The sequence below is a fragment of the Bombus pyrosoma genome, linkage group LG17, assembly GCF_014825855.1.
Source record: "Bombus pyrosoma isolate SC7728 linkage group LG17, ASM1482585v1, whole genome shotgun sequence".
In the NCBI taxonomy this organism is placed as follows: domain Eukaryota; kingdom Metazoa; phylum Arthropoda; class Insecta; order Hymenoptera; family Apidae; genus Bombus; species Bombus pyrosoma.
In genome coordinates, this window is record NC_057786.1 from 4,048,338 (window position 1) to 4,066,985 (window position 18,648).

Below are 18,648 nucleotides of genomic sequence, written 5' to 3' on the forward strand. Positions count from 1 at the left end.
TGTAAATACACCTGCCTTCATCCTTCATTTTCGCCGTAGAAGAATCATCAACAATGCCCTTTCACTGTGAAACAGCTTAAATTCGCCTTTAGTCTTTACTGAATCAATATGACGTTTATCCCGATTAGGAATGCGACATTTATTCCAAACATCTTGAAGAGATATTACACCCTTGCATTACCATGTCGCGCAAGGCAAAAAAGTGTCAGGGAGTGATGTACTAGTACCCTAGTGCAAAAGTGAATAGAATGTCTAGAGGAGTTCGCTTCATTAAAAGCGGAAAAAGCAAAAAAGAAATCGGTTGCGGTGGCTAGGTTAGAGAAGACGCCATCTTAGGACGCCATCTTGGGAGCGCGCCGAGAACGCCGCCACGATGGCAGTCAGCGAAGCTGCTCAGCAGAGCGGAAGCTGCCTTACCGACGGTGGCAGAGAACATTCAGAAGTATAGTGGCTTAGTCGCGTGTGATAGAAGTAATACGCCACTGAACATAGAGTTTGTGCGGGGAAACAACACGCCGCCGGACTTAGCGTCTGGGAATTGAGATGTCTGCACGGGGACAGACTCCACCCGCGACGAAGGCGAGGGTGGTCTTGCAAGCCCTAATAACTCAAGACATGGAGGAGCAAAGCCCCGAAATGAGAAAAAGAAAAAGGACAGAGGAGGAAGAGAAGGAAGCGAAACAGAGAGATTCGCGACCGCTAGACGAGAAAACCCGGCCCGTACCCGACATTAGGGTACCGGCCGGCGAAATAGAAAACAAGATGCTAGCCTTCTGCCTTGATCCCAGCAAGAAGGTGAGCAAGGACCAAACCACAATAATCCTGCGGTACTTCAAAGACATGAGGGGGATAGTGGAGGAACTCCTCCTCCAAAACAGTTATCTGGCCGGTTAGCTAGAACAGAGCACCGGCACACAGAAGAAAGAAGCTGAGATATTGAGCGCGGTGAAGAAGTCGTTACAAGCCAGCAAGCGGCTGGAGACAACGGTAAAGAAAACCGCAAGGACAGAGCAGAAGGAGCCCTCATACGCGGAGAAGGTAAAAATGACGAGTAATAATGTCGGGCAGAGCGCCATGAAACCACCGAAGAACGTGGTAATTATCCGCCCAGAGGCGGCGGACAGCGATATAAAGACCAGCGAGGAAGCGAGGGAAGCGGTGTTTATCTTGGTAAATCCGCGCAAAAAGGGGATACAGGTCACCGCTGTAAAGAAGATCAGCGGAAATGGCCTAGTCGTGGAAACGACGAAACCAGAGGGATTAAAAGCGTTCACGGAGAACGCGAAATTGAAGGAGGCTGGCCTAAAAACCAGCACTCCGCAAAGGAGACAACCCCGGGTGATTGTGTATGATGTACCGCGGGATATACCGGAGAAAGAAATAATGGCCTGTATGAAGAAGCAGAACCAGGACAGGCTGAAGGATGAAGACGTGGAAGCCATCAAGTTCTGCTTCAGGACTGGCCGCAAAGACTCTGAAGAAACCAACTGGGTAATGGAAGTACCCCCCCCCCCCCAGGTAAGGGAAAAATTGCTAAAGGGGAAAATATATATATCATGGAACGCGTGTAAGGTCCGCGACTACATCGCGGTTAGTCGCTGCTACAAGTGTTAGGGGTACGGGCATGTGGCAAAATGCCGCATAAACTATGAAATCTGCGCGCACTGCGCGGAGAGCGGACACAGCACGAAAGAGTGCAAAAATAAGGAGAAGAACGCCAGCTGCGTGAACTGCAGGAAGGCACGAAAGAAGGGCGATCACGCAGCCTCCAACGCGAACTGCCCTATGTACAAGAAGGCGTTGGAAATAGCTGTCTCCAGAACAAGATATGAGTAGGGCGACTAACAATAACGGAAAAGGACGTGGGAGAAAATGGGGAATACGGATTCTGAAGCATAACATGCAGAGATCCAAAACCCTTCCCCACGAGATCAGGACGCAGATGGAAGCTGATGGCGATGAAATCTTGCTGATGCGAGATCCATACAGCGTCGACGGAAGATACCTGGACTCGGAACAGGAATCGCGATCGCCTGTCGAGGTTCAAAAAACGACCCGCCAATGGCGGCAACCGGAGTCAAGTCCAAGCACCTAACGTCACTCGAAGCTGCCGGACTCTGCACAACGCATTGCGCGTGTGTACAGGTAAGCGACGGAGAAGTGGAAATTTACATGATAAGCCAGTACCTTCCGCCGACCAAGAACATCGAGATCGGCATCAAACAACTGGACAAGGTACTAAGGAGTCTGAGAGGAAAGAAAGCCATTATAGGCCTAGACTCCAATGCAAAATCACCTTTGTGGTGCAGCAAGACCATCGACGACAGAGGTGAGGCTCTGGAGGCCATTATTGCGCTATACGGCCTCCATGTCCTTAACCAACCGGGGCAGGCTCATACATTCGAAACGACTCGAGGGCGATCGAACATCAACATAACAATGGCGAGTCCGGAAGCTATACCGCTCGTGAAAGATTGGAAAGTTCGCGAGGACGGAACCTCCAGCGACCATAGGATCCTGGATACGCGTCTGGATCTCGAAGAAAGGAGTACCCCGCCGCAGCTTCGGAAGAGTAGGTATAATACAAGGATTGCCGACTGGGAGGTGTTCCAAAGTGTTGTCGCCGAGGAGAAGGAGGCACGCCGAGAAACAACTCTCCAGCAGGCGGACGAAGTCGAACGAATGGCCGAACGAATGCAGGAAGTCTCATAAAAGCCTGCGACGTGGCCATTCCAAAGAAGAAATGGCACTATAGGTCAGTGCCATGGTGGACGCCCGAGCTCACACGAGCAAAGAGGAACACCTACCGGGCAAGAAGAAGATACCAAGGGGCTAGGGACCCCGCAACGAGAGAACAGGAAAAGCTGCGGTACAGGGACACTAGAAGAGAGTATGTGAGAGCGATTACTAAAGCCAAGATACGAAGCTGGCAAGAATTCGTATCGAAGGAAGGCAATAAAGAACCCTGGGGCACCGCCTACCGAACGGTTACGGGTAAACTAAGAGGGGAAGAAACAGTGTCGACCCTGCGGATGCCACAAGGAGAAACCTCCAACTGGCGAACGACTGCGGAGGCGATGCTGTCTGCCCTGTTGCCCGACGACCAGGAGGATACGGACACGCCGGAGCAGGCAGTAATCAGACGTGAAACGATAACCCCGCCGAATTTCGAAGACACCCCAGAGTTTCGGTTCGAAGAATTCAGTGGCTGTTCGAGCCGATAACCACGTACGCCGCGGCTGGCTGGAGCGACCTTTTGAATGGAAAAGTTAGGAGCATGCTTATGCGGTCACAGAGGATGGCACTCCTCCGAGTGACGAAGGCCTATAGAACGACGTCAATAGAGGCACTACAGATTATCGCGGGGGTCATTCCGATCGATCTCCTAATAGAAGCCAGAGCCAGAACATACGAAAAGAAAAGATGACGGGACGACACAAGCAGCGAAAAAGCGATCGTCAAAGAAGCGATCCAGAAGTGGCAGGAACGCTGGCAGATCACGCAGAAGGGAAGAACAACCTTCGCATACTTCGGCAGCGTCAAGGACAGGCTTGAGTGCCGCTGGGTAAGACCTGACCACTACATGACACAGTTCATTAGCGGTCATGGAGACTTTAACAGCAAGCTCAAGCTTCGCTCAGAGCGAAGTGGACACGTGCGACTGCGGCGAGGAAGAAACCCCTCAACATATCCTCGAGGATTGCCCAATCTTCGACGAAGATCGTCAAAAACTGCGGAACGCGATAGAAGAACTAAACTTGGACTGGCCAGAAGAAAAGTGGGAGTTCGTAATAAAGGATGTATACCCCCACTTCCGCCAGTTCACAAGAAGCGTTCTGCAGGCAAAGGAAACGAAGAGAAGGGAGGCCCTGCGAGAGACGGGAGGAACGACACATCAACGACAACAGGGACGACCTCCAGATATAAGATCGACACAGCCGGGTGAGCAAACAAGCCAGCATCCGAGAAGAAGTCTGAGACTGGCTGGAAGGACACCCGAGCAAAGCAGAGGGGAAATATGAACACAACAACAACAACGAAGGAGATGACAGCATAAAATCTAGAACCTGCCGCTACAGAGGACTCACGAAAGGGAAAACCGACATAAAAGAGTTCGGGGAAAATAGTCAAGGAAAAGGCGAAGAAAAATACAACGAGCCGGAGAGGGAAACCTGCGACCGTCAATGCAGCCGGCACCCATGCAAATGAGTGCCGAGACGGTGCAGGGAATAATCGGCTAGATAGCCAAGCTGCTGGGACCGAGCTATAAGCTGGGCCGCCTCCTCGTGGCCCCCGCTGGTAACGGCGTAGCGCGATGCGTGCATCGCGCGGCGCCGGCTAAGCCAGCTGCCGCCCGAAAGGGTAGGTTCAACTTGTCCAATGACCCGCAAGGAGAGGGCAGGGTTTTTCCAAGTCGCGCGCCGATCATCTATGCGCGCCGTTCCCCGGGTGGGTGGGGGCTGGGAAGTGGATAAAATATATGAGCGAAGCCAGTATGAGTTATATACTCCAGGAATGACACGGTCTCCCGAAAGGCGAGACTTCGCGCTCACACTACTTGCTCTGGTTCCGGGATGACTTCGAAGATACTATCGGCGATTTGGGTGCGGGTTTCAGGGTCTTTGCTCTGTACCGAGGTTAGGACGCTCCGCACGCGCGACGGAAGTCGACCTTCCCAGACGGTGAGGATGACATCGTCTGCTATCGAGTTGGTGGCTAGGTTTCTTAGATTTCGGTAGAATTGGGATGGCGTCCTATCGCTCATTTGTTCCTTCTCGATTACTTGTCGGAGTCTCTTGGCGTCCGACTCTTCCAATCTTTTTATGAGCTCCTTTTTAAAGAATTAGTAACACCTGGTCGCCGGTGGGGCGTTCAATACATCCCTGATTAACCGCACGTGCTGCTTGTCGAGATTTGCAACAGCGGTCCGGTATTTTGAGTAATCGCACGTAATCTGGGCAGCTTCGAACTACACTTCCAGCATCGTGAACCACAAATCAACGTCGTCAGGCCAGAAAGGTGGTATGCGGAGTAGTGAATTTACCGAGTCTACGTTGTCACCCCCGATCGTCGTACGTTCAGCATTGTCGGAATCGTTGAACTGTCTCAACTTCGCGGCGTTTGAAAACTCGCAAGCACTATCACGGTCACCTCTTTCACTGAAAATCAAGTCGGGGTTACTAATTTGAGGTGATTAAGGTCGTGATAGGTTTTGAAGGAACACTCAGATATACTCAACCATAAATATTTATTCACAATATATTCTGGGTGTACACTGATGCGCAGAACTCGCGGGTACTATTAACGGTGCGCGATTCGCGGTTAACAGTTCGACTACTGGTCGGTGTGCTTTGATGCGACGGGAGTTCGGCGATGATTGCGCGATATGCCGAAGACTTGGGTTGTTGATTGACTCGGATCGTGCGATTGTAACGACTGTTGTGTGTCGACTATATGTAACGACCGAGGGCTAACGACTCTATGTAAACGACTCTATGCAAAGATTCCATGTAACAGACTGCATGTAAAAGACTGGCTTTCCATCACGATGATGCAGCGAAGGAAAACTGTGATGGGAGTGTGTCTAAGGATGCGAGATTATCGAATTCGTCGAGGAAAGCTTTGGTTCGGGAAGTGAGGGAAATGTACGTCGCTGTTTATTGGCTAATTTTTGCGTTGGTCGTTGGAAAAGGATGCTAACTGCCCTTAAGAGGAAGTTGCTAGCGGGGAGAGTCGTACGTGAGAGAAAGCAGGTTTCTCGTGTTTTCCCGTAGTAGGTGGTAGACTTAGAGACTGATAAAACAAAGTCTATTTATCTCTTTGGAGGACCTAAGATTTAGAGCCACGGGACAGAGACCGTTGGAATGTTTACTGTCGAGTGCCGCTACAACTGTTTCTTTTTAAGGAAAGCTATACTATTACTCCATACCTTTGTTAGACAAACGTTCATCCCTTGAGCGTGGCTACGTTTGGTGACTAATTGTCGCCTCGAGCCCAAGCTCGCTATCAGAAATCTCGAACAAATACAATCGAATTGAATGACGACAATTGCTTAATTACGGCTATGGTAGAATCTAGATTAAAGTGTTCAGGAATTTTCCCAAAATTCCAAAGGGAAGGCTTCGATGTCCTTTCATCTCTGACATATACTTATATCGTGTATATGCTTATATGTATTTATTCTAATGAAATTTACAAATAACATCTCACATTTGCAATATTATAATATTGTATATTATAATAGCGTGATTTAGATGTGATTTGTGACGACATCTTAGCCCTTTGGTAAGTAGCTGTCCAAGTCTTTTTATCGTTGCGCACGTGTGTCGGCATATAGCCGTCCGAATCTGTTCACAGTTCCGGATACTTATTTTGAAGTGTCTGGTGTATGTCTATTTTTCTGAGAAATAATCTTATGCGTATTTACGCATGGGTATAGTAAACTAAACAGTACTATGTTTCTGATGAAGGAAAATTATAGATCTTTAGAAATCTTATCTTCCGTTTAACGTAAACTTGCGATGTAAATGTAGGATGATGGTTTAGTCAGAACGAATTTCAGTGTTTCAATGGCATCATCAGACGAATCAGCAAGCTTTTCATGTATTATATATGTCGGAAAAGGATTTGATGTAGGGGTGTCTGAGGTACCCTCACTGCAATTGGCCATTGTGGGTACAGCGGTAGTTTATTATCACAAATGTGTCGATGCAAGAGATTACAGGTAATCGCGACGAACGGATGGTCGAGAGGTCGATAACGAATCCACGGCCACAGGACGGCGAACTCAACGTGACGCACGATTTCCATTTACTCAACGTAAGGTAGTACTCCGCTCAGTAAGCTATCTTAGATTTAGTCAATCTTTGTTCTAAGGAGAGCTGCACTGTTATTTCGTACCTCTGTTGTTACATGTCCGTCCCGTGACCGCGGCCACGTTCGGCGAGTCATTATGTCACCTCGAGCCCAAACCCATCGTCATAAGCCCTGAGTACACATAATCGGATTAGTGTCTTACAACTATTTCCTATTTTTATTGCTTAAGGGTAGCTACAATAAAAGTCCGGGCTAGAATATTGGGAGTTTCCCCAATCACTCCACAAGAAAGGCACCGATGTCCTTTCATCTCCGACATATATATTTGTTATAATACCTTGTTACGCCACGTGGCTTTCCATAGGCCGTTATTCCTAACCGTCACTCGTGGCATCGCAGTATCGCGAGCGAACCGTCTCAAGCAGCCCGACAAATATACAATGTAGCGGCCAACATCAAACAGAGCGAGTTCTAGAAACGTCGATTCGTTTCGTTATTTCAAACACGCTCGTAAGGTGACACGCGTGATCATGGCGTGATCAGTGGCGTGATCGGTGGCGTGACCCGAGCATGGTGAGGATCGCCTCCCATAGAACACAAAGGGCCCATCGAAGGGCAATCAGTATCGATCGAGGATCCAAACGAAATGCACTAAAAGTCTCCAACGAATTACAAGTCGTCTAATCTATCAAATACAAAACACATTGTAAAGTCGAGTCGAATCATTATATCACACTAATTGCATCATCTTTCAAATAATTTGTGGCGCTTCGTTATACTGTTGTTTATATATATATTGTCAAATATATCATTTTTTGTTAACTCTGTTAATTCAGTGTTAATCTCAATTAACCACCTCTGTCATCTTAACCGACACAGAGGAACGACTAATTCGCGGCGTAGATTTTCTGAATCGTAGCGAGAATTTACGCCTCCCGCTGACGCGCTTTCCTCGCGATCGCGTCTCTCCGCGAACGGTCGTAACAACCTTATACACGATGCCTAAAAGATTCAGAAAGGACACGTTCTATAGTGATAGTAGTGATGATGAATATTATCTTGAATCTGACATGGTAGAAGACGATAACAGTGCTTCAGATAGTGAAAACGAACTCCGTTCAACAAGGAATCGGCTCAGACGTTTGAATATTTCTAGTTATAGCGACAGTGATGATGAACTAAATATTGAAGAAAATAATACAAGCGTCAACAATGAATAACGCAAGCTTTCAACATGTATATTTTTTCAAATGCGCGCGCCAATACCTCTCGTCTACAGCGACGCTCGCTCGTCAAGTGGTCCCGTCCGCAAACAGTTAGAATGGTATAAACTAAATTTGATTAGGATTGGCGATCCTCTTGGGTACTAATAATACAAGAGTATTAATGACGACCTTGGCAAGAAATATGGCTAATGGAAAGGGAATATCGTTTTTATGACGACCTGGGAACAACGAAAAATACTTATGACAATGCAGAACCAAAATCTTCAGGAGATTTTATGTCGAGAGATTTAGGCGCTAACACACAAGTGAAGAAGAGAAGAAAGTGGACAATATTTCTCCTTTGATGAAATGCTATGATGCTACAGCTGAAGATGTGGAAGTAGCTAAAATTGTTTCAAATGATTGTGATGACGACAATATCGAAGATCCTAATGATAATGTTAAGGAATTTGAAGAAACCAATGAAATCAGTGAACCAAAGATTTCAACTCCTATTATTGAAAATAATTTATGAAATGGAAGAAGTAGATGATGGATCAGTGTTCAAATCCTTCCTTGAGTTATCGTCACCTAAAAGTAATATCAAACGCCAGACAAAATTAAAAAAAAAACCTACTTAGCACAAGGACGTACAGTTCATATGTTAGAGTTGGTAACAAAACAAGCAAGAATGGAAGCTAAAGACTATGTAATATATTTTATCAGATGAAGAACATACAGTTAAAAGAGTAAAATCCAAATATACGGACAATGATATGTTGCTTGGAGAAAAGAACAAGCACCTATGTTGAAAGAAGTTGATAAAATAACAGCAACGTGTAGCAGCAAACAAGAGAAAATAAGCCAAATTTCTGAAGAAGAAACGATGCTCAAGAATACGAAATTTCTCCAGTGGATATGCTAAACAACAAATTTACAAACAGTTGAAAGAACGTGAAACAGCAATGGAAGACTTAAACAAATTGTTGGAGCATCAATTAGAAATTCATAAAGTTACCGTAAATGAAGCAAATTTGAAAATAAAGGAACTTTCTGATAAAATTAAAAGTTCTGAAGAAAAGGATAGCCAGATACCGAAACATAATGAATTACTAGAAGAAGAACAAAATAAATGGAGAAGTTTAGAAGAAACGATTATAGAAAAACTTGAAGAAGAAGAATACCGTCGAGAAGCAGCTGAAAACGAAGTGAAAAAGCTTTCCAAATATAACGAGCAACTTCTAAAAGATTATCAAGAAATCCATGAAAAATACGCTAAAGTTATTGGTCATCATAATCACAGGCAAAGAATTAAATATGTATCTCGACTGAAAGATAAAATCAATCAACTGGAACAGGATTTATATGCGAAGATGAGGACAATGGAACAGCAGCACAAGATGATAGAAAAATTAAGAGCAGAAGAGAAACAATGTGCATAGTAAGGGAAAAGAGAACATATGGTGCACCTCCACCAGGGGCGTATGATCCAAAATTAGATAGTAAAGTAAAAAGGTTTTGTTATTGAAAAGTCAGAGAGATTTCATGACAACAGAAGCGTTGCCAGTGCAGAGTGCAATGTATCAGTGTGCAAGCATAAAAATGCAAGTAATGTGGCGATTACTTTTAGAACGCCACAACTACCACGAAAACACAATCGAGACCAAACAAGATCAAGTTCAAAAGTAAAGTCACGTGGGCTTATTACTGCTAACGACCAAAAATTGAAGTGCGATTCAGAGCATCAACTCGCTGATCTTCAAGAATGTTCCAACAAAAACAGGACGATACAGGAGCTCGAGAAGCACATCGAGGACATGAAGGAGAAAGTGCAGAAATTAGAATTGCAACTCGACCAATTACATAAAAAACAAACAGAAGTAGAGGAGCAACACCGAAAGGATATAGAAGTAAAGTTACCTTATAACTGAAAACCTCGAAGCCCTCTTCGCCTGTCTATGGTCTGCCTTCGTCCTGGTCTTTTGTCTATACGCTGTCGATAGCTTCAGTGCTTGAGAAAACTAAAAAGACCGGATGTAGAGTTTTCTTAAAAGTGACGACGACTTCAACAGCATCAAACAAAAGTGAAGCGCCTTCGTTCTCTGTTTTTGGAAGTTTCAGAGGAGAAAGAAAGCGAAATCGAAGCAAGAAAAACTGTGGAAGGTGATACTAGAAATCGTATCGCGGATTTCTCGAAAAGAACAGCAGCGTTAGAATCTGAATTGGCAGATAAAAAACACGCACAAACGTCAAATGAGCTCAATCTCTTGAAATACAAATTGAAGAACTAACAATAAAATTAGTAGAGATAACAGTAAGTCACAAATATGAAATTGGTTTGCTGGAACAAGAAAAGGCCAAACATAATTCATGTATTAGTAATTTAATGGAGGAACGTGACAAGTTGGAGCTGAAGTTGCAAAAGCGACAAAATGTATTTCTTGAACTACAAGGGCAACTATCTGCCCTTCAATGTGAATTAGACGAACTAAATGGTGAATATGAAAAATTTTGTTGAAAATTTTTTGAAAAAAAGTGGGTGATCTTAGATATAAATACGAAGAAGAAACTAACAAATTGAAACTCGATTTTAGAAAAGATAAAAAAAATGATGCTTGTCAATGAAAACGAATTTGAAATATTGCGTAGGGTAGAAATTGTAGCTAAAGTAAAAGACATTGACAAACAGAATAATTTTCTTAGAAAAGAACTAGAAAACGTTCGAAAACATTCCAAAGATGTTAATAACCGTGAGGTGATTGAGTGTCATGATGGATAATGAAAGTACACTAGAATATGTTCAACAATAACAACTAGCTTATTATCGTGTAACAAATAACGCTCACAGCAAATGTCGCTTGACGAATAGCAAAATAACCGTGGTCGGTTTCGTTTCGCATAGACACAAGAGTCGTTTCGCGTTTCGCAGCTCAGAACGGAATGACCACTTCTGAGAACAAACGAATTCTTCCTTTAGGTGCCCATCGATATCCCCACTAGGACGCGCTTATTAGATGTGCCGCGGCAGTTGCCGCATGTGTGTTCTTCCGAGGATTTGGCGGAAGAAACATAGGGATATCGATGGCACAACGGGCACGTCGATGTTGCGCTTTCGGCGGCCTAACGCTTTGTATTGCGAAGCCGACGGAAAGTTCCGTGGCGGGTGCCGCTACAACCGTTTACGCGAGGCGCATCAGAAATTAGAAGATCCACATAGCAAACACACTCTTATTATGAAAAAAAAAGACACCAGGAAGAATTAGGTGATATAATAACACTTCATGATGAAGAAAAATATATACCGAAATTGGAGGATTCAAGATTGGATTGTATAAAAGAGATAGAAAATCTAACGATAGCAAGAGACAAAGAAGTATCAGAAGTAAAAGAAGCTGCGGACAAAATGATCGAAGAACAAACGAAACGAATTAAAAACTATAGTTGCAAATCAAATCGCGCTCATACGCAAAATTATAAAATCTGACGGTATTAAACTAATGGATGAAGTAAGAGTAGAATTTGACGAATATATGGTCAATACAACTAGAGAAAGACTAATAATAAATTTGATAATTTAAGCTGAAAGTGTAACTTATGTAGTATCGCGGACAAAATGCCTAGGAGTTGGCGGGTAAACCACGTACAATGTTGCGAGGGCCGAGGCGTTCTTCGATCGTATAGTTTTGTAAAAAAGGCCTACGTGACCTCGGCTACGATCGGTTGCGGGTCTAAGAAAAGACAAAAGGGATGCGAAAGCAGGCAGTACCAATCGGGAAGTCAGTCAGTGTTAGTTGAGAAGTCGGAGAGAGTCAATCGAGAAGTCAGAGAGTGCGAGTTGCATTGTCGATGTAGTGTTGCTAGCGTTGTCGAGAGAGTGTGGTCCGCGTGAGAGAGAACGTTGGATCCGTTGTGGCGAGAATTGCCTAGATTATAGCGCGTTATTGTGACTAGTTCATGTTAAACAACTATCGTTCTTCTGTCTAATCAACATGTGTACAATCCATTCATTGTAAATAAATCATCATTAAATCGCAAATATCAGAATATAATAATAATAATATATTCCGCGCGATATTACATTTATGATCTTCATTTTCCGATGAAATATATTCAACGCTATAAATATGGGGAAAGCAGGAATTCTTAGTCCTCAAATTATCGATCATGTCTGTTCATTGAAAATTACAAGAAAGCACTAGTAGGGCACCATCTTTACAATACAGCATTAGAACCGAAATATGAAAATTATCAATTTATACTAGATATATCGAAATTGGCGGTATAGTGAATACTATCAAAACCAAAGTTTTCTTCAAAATAACTGTACCCTTATTAACGGACTTGGCATGGGATATAGTGCGAGTATACCCCATACCAACCAAAAGAGGCCAAGCATTTCTGGCACCAGTAGTTGAACATCCAATATTTTTTACACAACAATATACATACATGAACGTTGATAATGAATACCTCGATAAAAATTGTAACATAAAAATAGGAATTACAATGTGCAAACAAACTCAAGCGACACATGACTGTGTGTTAGAAATAATTAACTTTAATAAAATAATAAACATTTGTAAATTTGCCGTTTATAAAATCGAAGATATAACAGCTATTAACAGCTGGAAACCAATATATAGCTATATCAAAAGAAGAAATTGAAATATATGTACTTTGTGATAATACTCAGGAACAAATTAAAATAGGAAGACCTTGCATATTTCAGTCACCTGATGAACAATATAATTTAATATTCAACGATAGTATAATGAAGATAGGACAATCCAAAGTCGACATAACATTTGAATATAAACTCAAGACGATTCCCTTTGAAAATGATACAAGAATAGATTATTTGTTAGACAAAATCGAAAGAACACCTAGAATTCTTAGTAACATACCAGAATATCAGATTAACTTAGACCAAATATCCGACAAAATCAATCAACTAAGGAATACAGTCTCGTAAATCATGGGGACTCTCATTTTTACAAATAGCCGCTTACGTTGTCTTAGGACTGGCAGGTATCTATCTTCTCAATAAAATAGGAATATTCGATTTATTGAAAAAATGTTTACCAACGAAATTATGTATTCACCTACTATGCTGTAAAACAAAAAACAACATTCAAAACATTGCGAGAAGCCCTACACCTCTAAATAATTATACAGAAGTGCCACCGACGTCACAGACATCAACAAAGATCAAAAGCATAAGATACCATGACGAAGAAGAACAAATAGAGATCGAGCCAGCCAGAGTCCAATTCCACCGTTCCATACTGAAGAAACACTAAGATTTTGGAGGACCAAAATCAATCTAAGGAGGGGGGTATGTGACATCGACGACATCTTAATCTACACCAGAGATCGACCCCCGATCTTCAGGCTCTTTTGCACGCGTCACCATCTTATCATCATAACCTACACCGGGCTTCTCAACATCCCCAAACCAAAACGTATATAAGCCGAGACTTCAGCAAGCTCGGGCAGTTCTTCTTCAGCTTTTCTCTGATTCAGTTTTATTCTGCATTTGTAAAACCATTGTATTTATAATAAAGTTCGATAAAAGAAACTTAATAGTTGGGTTACGGCTCAATCTTCTTTTTTTATAATCTAAGTCTCAAGTTTACGTGACAACAGCATCGTCACCGAAATGCACTGGTTCAACATCTTTAACTCAGTCAACATCTCTACATTCTCTATATCTATTTTTGATCACTCATCTAATTAACATATGTGGCGGCGCTCGACAGCACAAATACCGCCATTTTGACAATAACTAACAACGGACGACGGCAGCGCAGTGGTTAGCGCCTTAGATTACGAACGTTCGGAACTCGGGATCGAATCCCGGCGGCCGAAGTCTCCGATTTTTCTTCCACGATTCTTAAATAGGAAAAAAATACAGTAGTACCTCAACAGCGCGACACATATACAGCCAGCAACTATCATTATCACGGACAACATACATATACACCTCACATATATATGTTGGAGATGAAAGAACACCGGAGTCTTCCCTTTGGAACTTTGGGAAAAATCCCGTAATATTGTAATCTAGATTTTACCATAACCGTAATTAAGCAATTGTCGTCATTCAATCCGATTGTATTTGTTCGAGATTTGTGATAGTGAGCTTGGGCTCGAGGCGACAATCAGTCGCCGAACGTAGCCGCGATCAAGGGATAAAACGTTTACCTAACAAAGGTATAATAATAGAGTAACCGTATATAGTTCTCCTTGAAAAAATATAGCAGCGGCACGCGACAGTAAACACTCCAACGGATTCTGTCCCGTGGCTCGCTACACAAAGACGACATTCTTTGGACAAGATGATGCCAGATGTCGATACATTTCACAGTATATTTTCGGCTAGTCTAAGGACCCGCTATAAATCTTAGAATTTATTCAGCTGAGGTTCTTCAAACTGACAAATATCAATCTTAGTCTTAGCAGCTTCTAAATCTATCACCTACTGCGGGAAGATACGAGAAATCTTCTTTTCTCACGTACGACGCTTCCGCTAACAATTTTCTCTCTCTCTCTCTCAAGGGCAGCTAGCATCCTTCTCTAACCACCAACATGGAAATTGACCAATTAACAGCAACGTCAATTTCCCTCGCCTTCCGAACGAAGGCATCTCTTCACGAATCCGATGATCTCGTGTCCTTAGACACACCCCATATAGTTTTCCTCTGCAGCATCATCGTGTTGGAAAGTCATTCTTTCGCGAGGTCTCATTAGCGAGTTACATAGAGTCTTTACGCTCGCTGGATATTCTACGTTTTAACAAAGAGTTTAGAGAGATTAATAACACTTGTACCTTAAACAAGCGAGTACAATTTGGACTTTGGAAGAAGCGCATTTTGCTGTCCCGTTGACCGCGGATTCGTTATTGAACCTAGAGTCATTGTCATTCGCATCTCGAGTATCTAATTACCACGGTTACTTGTCACATTCTGTAATAATCATATTTGCACTAGTCAATATCTTATCTATTGCATAACAACAATGTTTAATCCAAACGATACATATATTGCACGTTTATTTGTTTTTTTCGTTTGAATAAGTAAATTTAGTATCATTTACAAGTAACAGGGTTGTGAAGTGTTTGTATGTAATGTTGTTACATGTCAAGGATTACTTTTCTGTTTTATTTCAATTTATCATTAATTATTTAATACTTGGGTTGTCCTACTTAGTAACTATTACTACGATGATACTAAGTTAATACACTACTGTATTAATTATTAGCGTTATTTATTATATTACTATTTTATTAGCAACTATTTATTATTATTGTTCTATGTCTATATTTATTTATTGTTGCATCTTATTAATTGGTCATAGCAATTAACCTATTAACTTATAATTAAGATTCTATTTTATCTGCTAGTTCTTCTGCTAGCCGATAGGTGGCTCCTAGTTCTCCTTTTCCGTTGTTTCCGCTCACGGATAATTAAACTCACAACCGACTGTTGGCGCACCTCGTCGATTTGCTATGCTCTGAGGAAGGGCTTCTCTTTCAATATGGCGTCAACAACATGAATTAAAGCTGATCTAAACCTAACTTAAACCGAAGTTCACCGATTCACGAGGGAAATTTGGCAACTCGAAAACTTAAAAAATTTTGAAACTGCACAAATGTGGTTCACGTGATGTTAATAACGCAACAACGTCTTTTCTGCCGAAAAACGATGTTAAGGATAAAAACACCGTTACAGAAATGTTGCCTTGTCTCGATATGAAATATTAAGTATATAAATCATATTTTAAAAACTATATAAAGCGTTGGAAAAAAGATAAATTAAAAGTTGTAATGTTCTTGATGGTCTATATTGTGGAAGTGAACAATTTTCAACAATATATTTTTTTTCACTATTTGCCCCCATCACATGCCGTGCGCTAGACACACCCATCCTTAGCGTTCCTCCGCCACAGCGTCGTCACCGAACGGTACTGATTTTCCATCTTTTAAACAGTCAACATTTTGACCGGGTTTTCACCCATAGATCAGTCACTTACTTAACTTATGCATACGCACCAGCCTATCTTTACAAAGTTGTAGGAATATATTGTGATTCATAACTTGTTATATCAGTGTCATATTTAATTTAACTACCTCTATTATCCTAATCGAAATAGGGGATCGATCATTTCGCGGCGTCGATTATCTAATCGTAACGGGAATTTACGACTCCTGACGTGCTTCCTCGCGATCGCGTCTCTCCGCGAGTGGTCGAAACAGTATGCTCATGTTTCTATAGTCTTTCAAGTATTATTTTTCCTCCCAGTTTTGCTATCGTGAAGAGTAAGCTTATGATTCTGTAGCGGCACTAGACCGCAAGGAACAACTCTCCTTTCGACGGTTTCGTCGGTACATAGTATAGCATCGCTGAAACACTGTTTATGAGAGACCGACGAAACATATGCCAGGCCGCGATAAATATCATATCAAAAGCACAAGCAAATGCCGACAGGCCTAATGGACCACCGATATCCCTACGATACTTCCGCCAAATACTCGCCTAACACGTTGACGCCGGCGCCGATATTCAGCGTTTTCTCTGTGAGGCGGTGCCCGAATGCACGGTTTGCTTCGTGGGGCGGCGCAGCCTCGGATTACACTGTTCAACACGATTTTTGCGCGGCGGTACCCACTAGGTGATTCTTATAGATCTCGACGAGCTAGAAAGGAATCTAAAACCAATTTTTGTCCATCACCCTCAGCTGTTGAGAAAATCCATTTTGAAAAAAATCGCAATTTTTCAACTTTGACCTCAATTCATAGCAAAATTACAAAAGCCATATGATTTCTGTTGAGTTCAATGAATTCCGCGCACTTCAATTGGTACATTGATATACAATAGTTTGGAAATATCAATTTACATATATCTGTAAACTGTTAAATAAAGCTGACGGGACCAGCTGTGGCCCTAATTTTGGAGTACTCTTTTCGATTTTTCTCAAAAAGTAGAGATCTAACGCAAATTCTGACCACCGCACGCAATTCTGTGAACATTTTTTTTATATGAGACGTTCATAGCGCGAATAAAAAAATTTTTCAATTCGTTCGTCGGAGAACAATGACGCGCGTAAGGAACATGCACCGCGAAAATAGTGTTAGGTTACGTTAAATTTTTAAAATGAACTGACAAAAGGCCATTATGTATGCTAGCTACTTCCAAAAATCACAGGTGTGTTATTGTTTAGGGTAAAAATAGTAAATCAAAGCCAGACACTCTTCTTTTTTCTTTTTCTTTTATAATGACGCTAAAAAGGGGTCTGATCTATCCGATCAGATGTCATCCTATTGTAGTTGTTTGCGCAAAACTGTAAAGTGGTATGGAAAAATTGCAATAGAATTAATATGCGTCGTAAATGTGTGGTATCTACATAGAAAATCGGGTACCAAAAGTATTAAAATGTTAAAATTTCGCGAAGAAATTATCGATCACCTTTTAAATGCAATGAATCCCCACAGAGAAGAAATGCCAAATGAAAATGAAGTACTACCTAAAAAAGATTCACATTTTCTGCAGTCGTACCATGGGTCCGCGAGAAAAACGAGACGGCGGTGTAGATAATGACATAAACGCATTTCTAGAATAAATAGTAGAGAGTATGCCGCGAATAAAGCCAAGAAAGTAACAACATAATATGATCGTTGCAAGGGCCAGCCGGCACTCTGTCTAACGTGTTTTAAAAAATTGCATAAAAAAAGTAAATAATTATGTTAAGTTTATAATATTGAATTGTTATGTTTTTACTATTGAATGTCTGCTTATAATGTTGAGATAAGGTAACAAATCTATTTTGTACTACCTATTTTGTGAAATGTGTCAAGTGTGACCCACCGTGATGCACGCCGTTGTCAACGTGCGTAAGACATGCGTAGCGGGGATATCGAAAGAAGACAAAAGAGAAGAAAACGGATTAAGAGAGCAATTGTGATTGAATAGTTGTCAGTGCGAATCGCGAGTCGAGAGTTGTAAAGAATCCGCTAGTCGAGTTAATAAACGAATTGTTAAACAAAACACCGAGTATTTCTTTGGCACTCTACACTTACTACACCTCAATTCAGTAGCAGGTTGGTACAGTTTCTGGCTCATGGAGTTTTAGTATGGGCATTTTGTGTGCGATTTTTCACTGCTACGAAAAGTAACATAACCTAAAAGTGTTGTTAATTATATACGTAATTTGCACCATAGCTTTCTCGCTATAACTTATTATTATGTTTTGGATTTGATCAGGTCCTGGTACTTTTTGCGATAGCAATTTTTTTTCTACTTCTCAATTCTTTTTATATAGTTTGTGCGGCCTCCTTTTGTACAATTTATTGTTTCTGTGTGTTATAATATTCAGGAGAAATCACTCTACCATCTTCGCTAGCACAGCTGTCGCGATATCATTTAGTATTTCTAAAAATCAAAGAATTAGGTATTAAATATCTTCTCAAATAATGAATATTGATAAAAGTGGCCGAGTATGGATCGCCTCGATTTTACTCTAGATTCATCAGGCAAGATTTTATGAAAATGGATGACAAATCAACGACTATGATTTCTCCTATAAAACGTAACGATACAATTCGTTTGTTTAACACTAAACGCTTCATAAT

General features: G+C 41.9%; 2 pseudogenes; one reads left to right on the forward strand and one right to left on the reverse strand.

Annotated features, from left to right (window-relative positions):
* Positions 1–4,549: 4,549 nt before the first annotated feature.
* LOC122577084 lies at positions 4,550–6,976 on the reverse strand (annotated as a pseudogene).
* A 2,010-nt stretch (positions 6,977–8,986) lies between these two features.
* On the forward strand, positions 8,987–11,505 carry LOC122577085 (annotated as a pseudogene).
* The last annotated feature ends 7,143 nt before the right edge of the window (positions 11,506–18,648 follow it).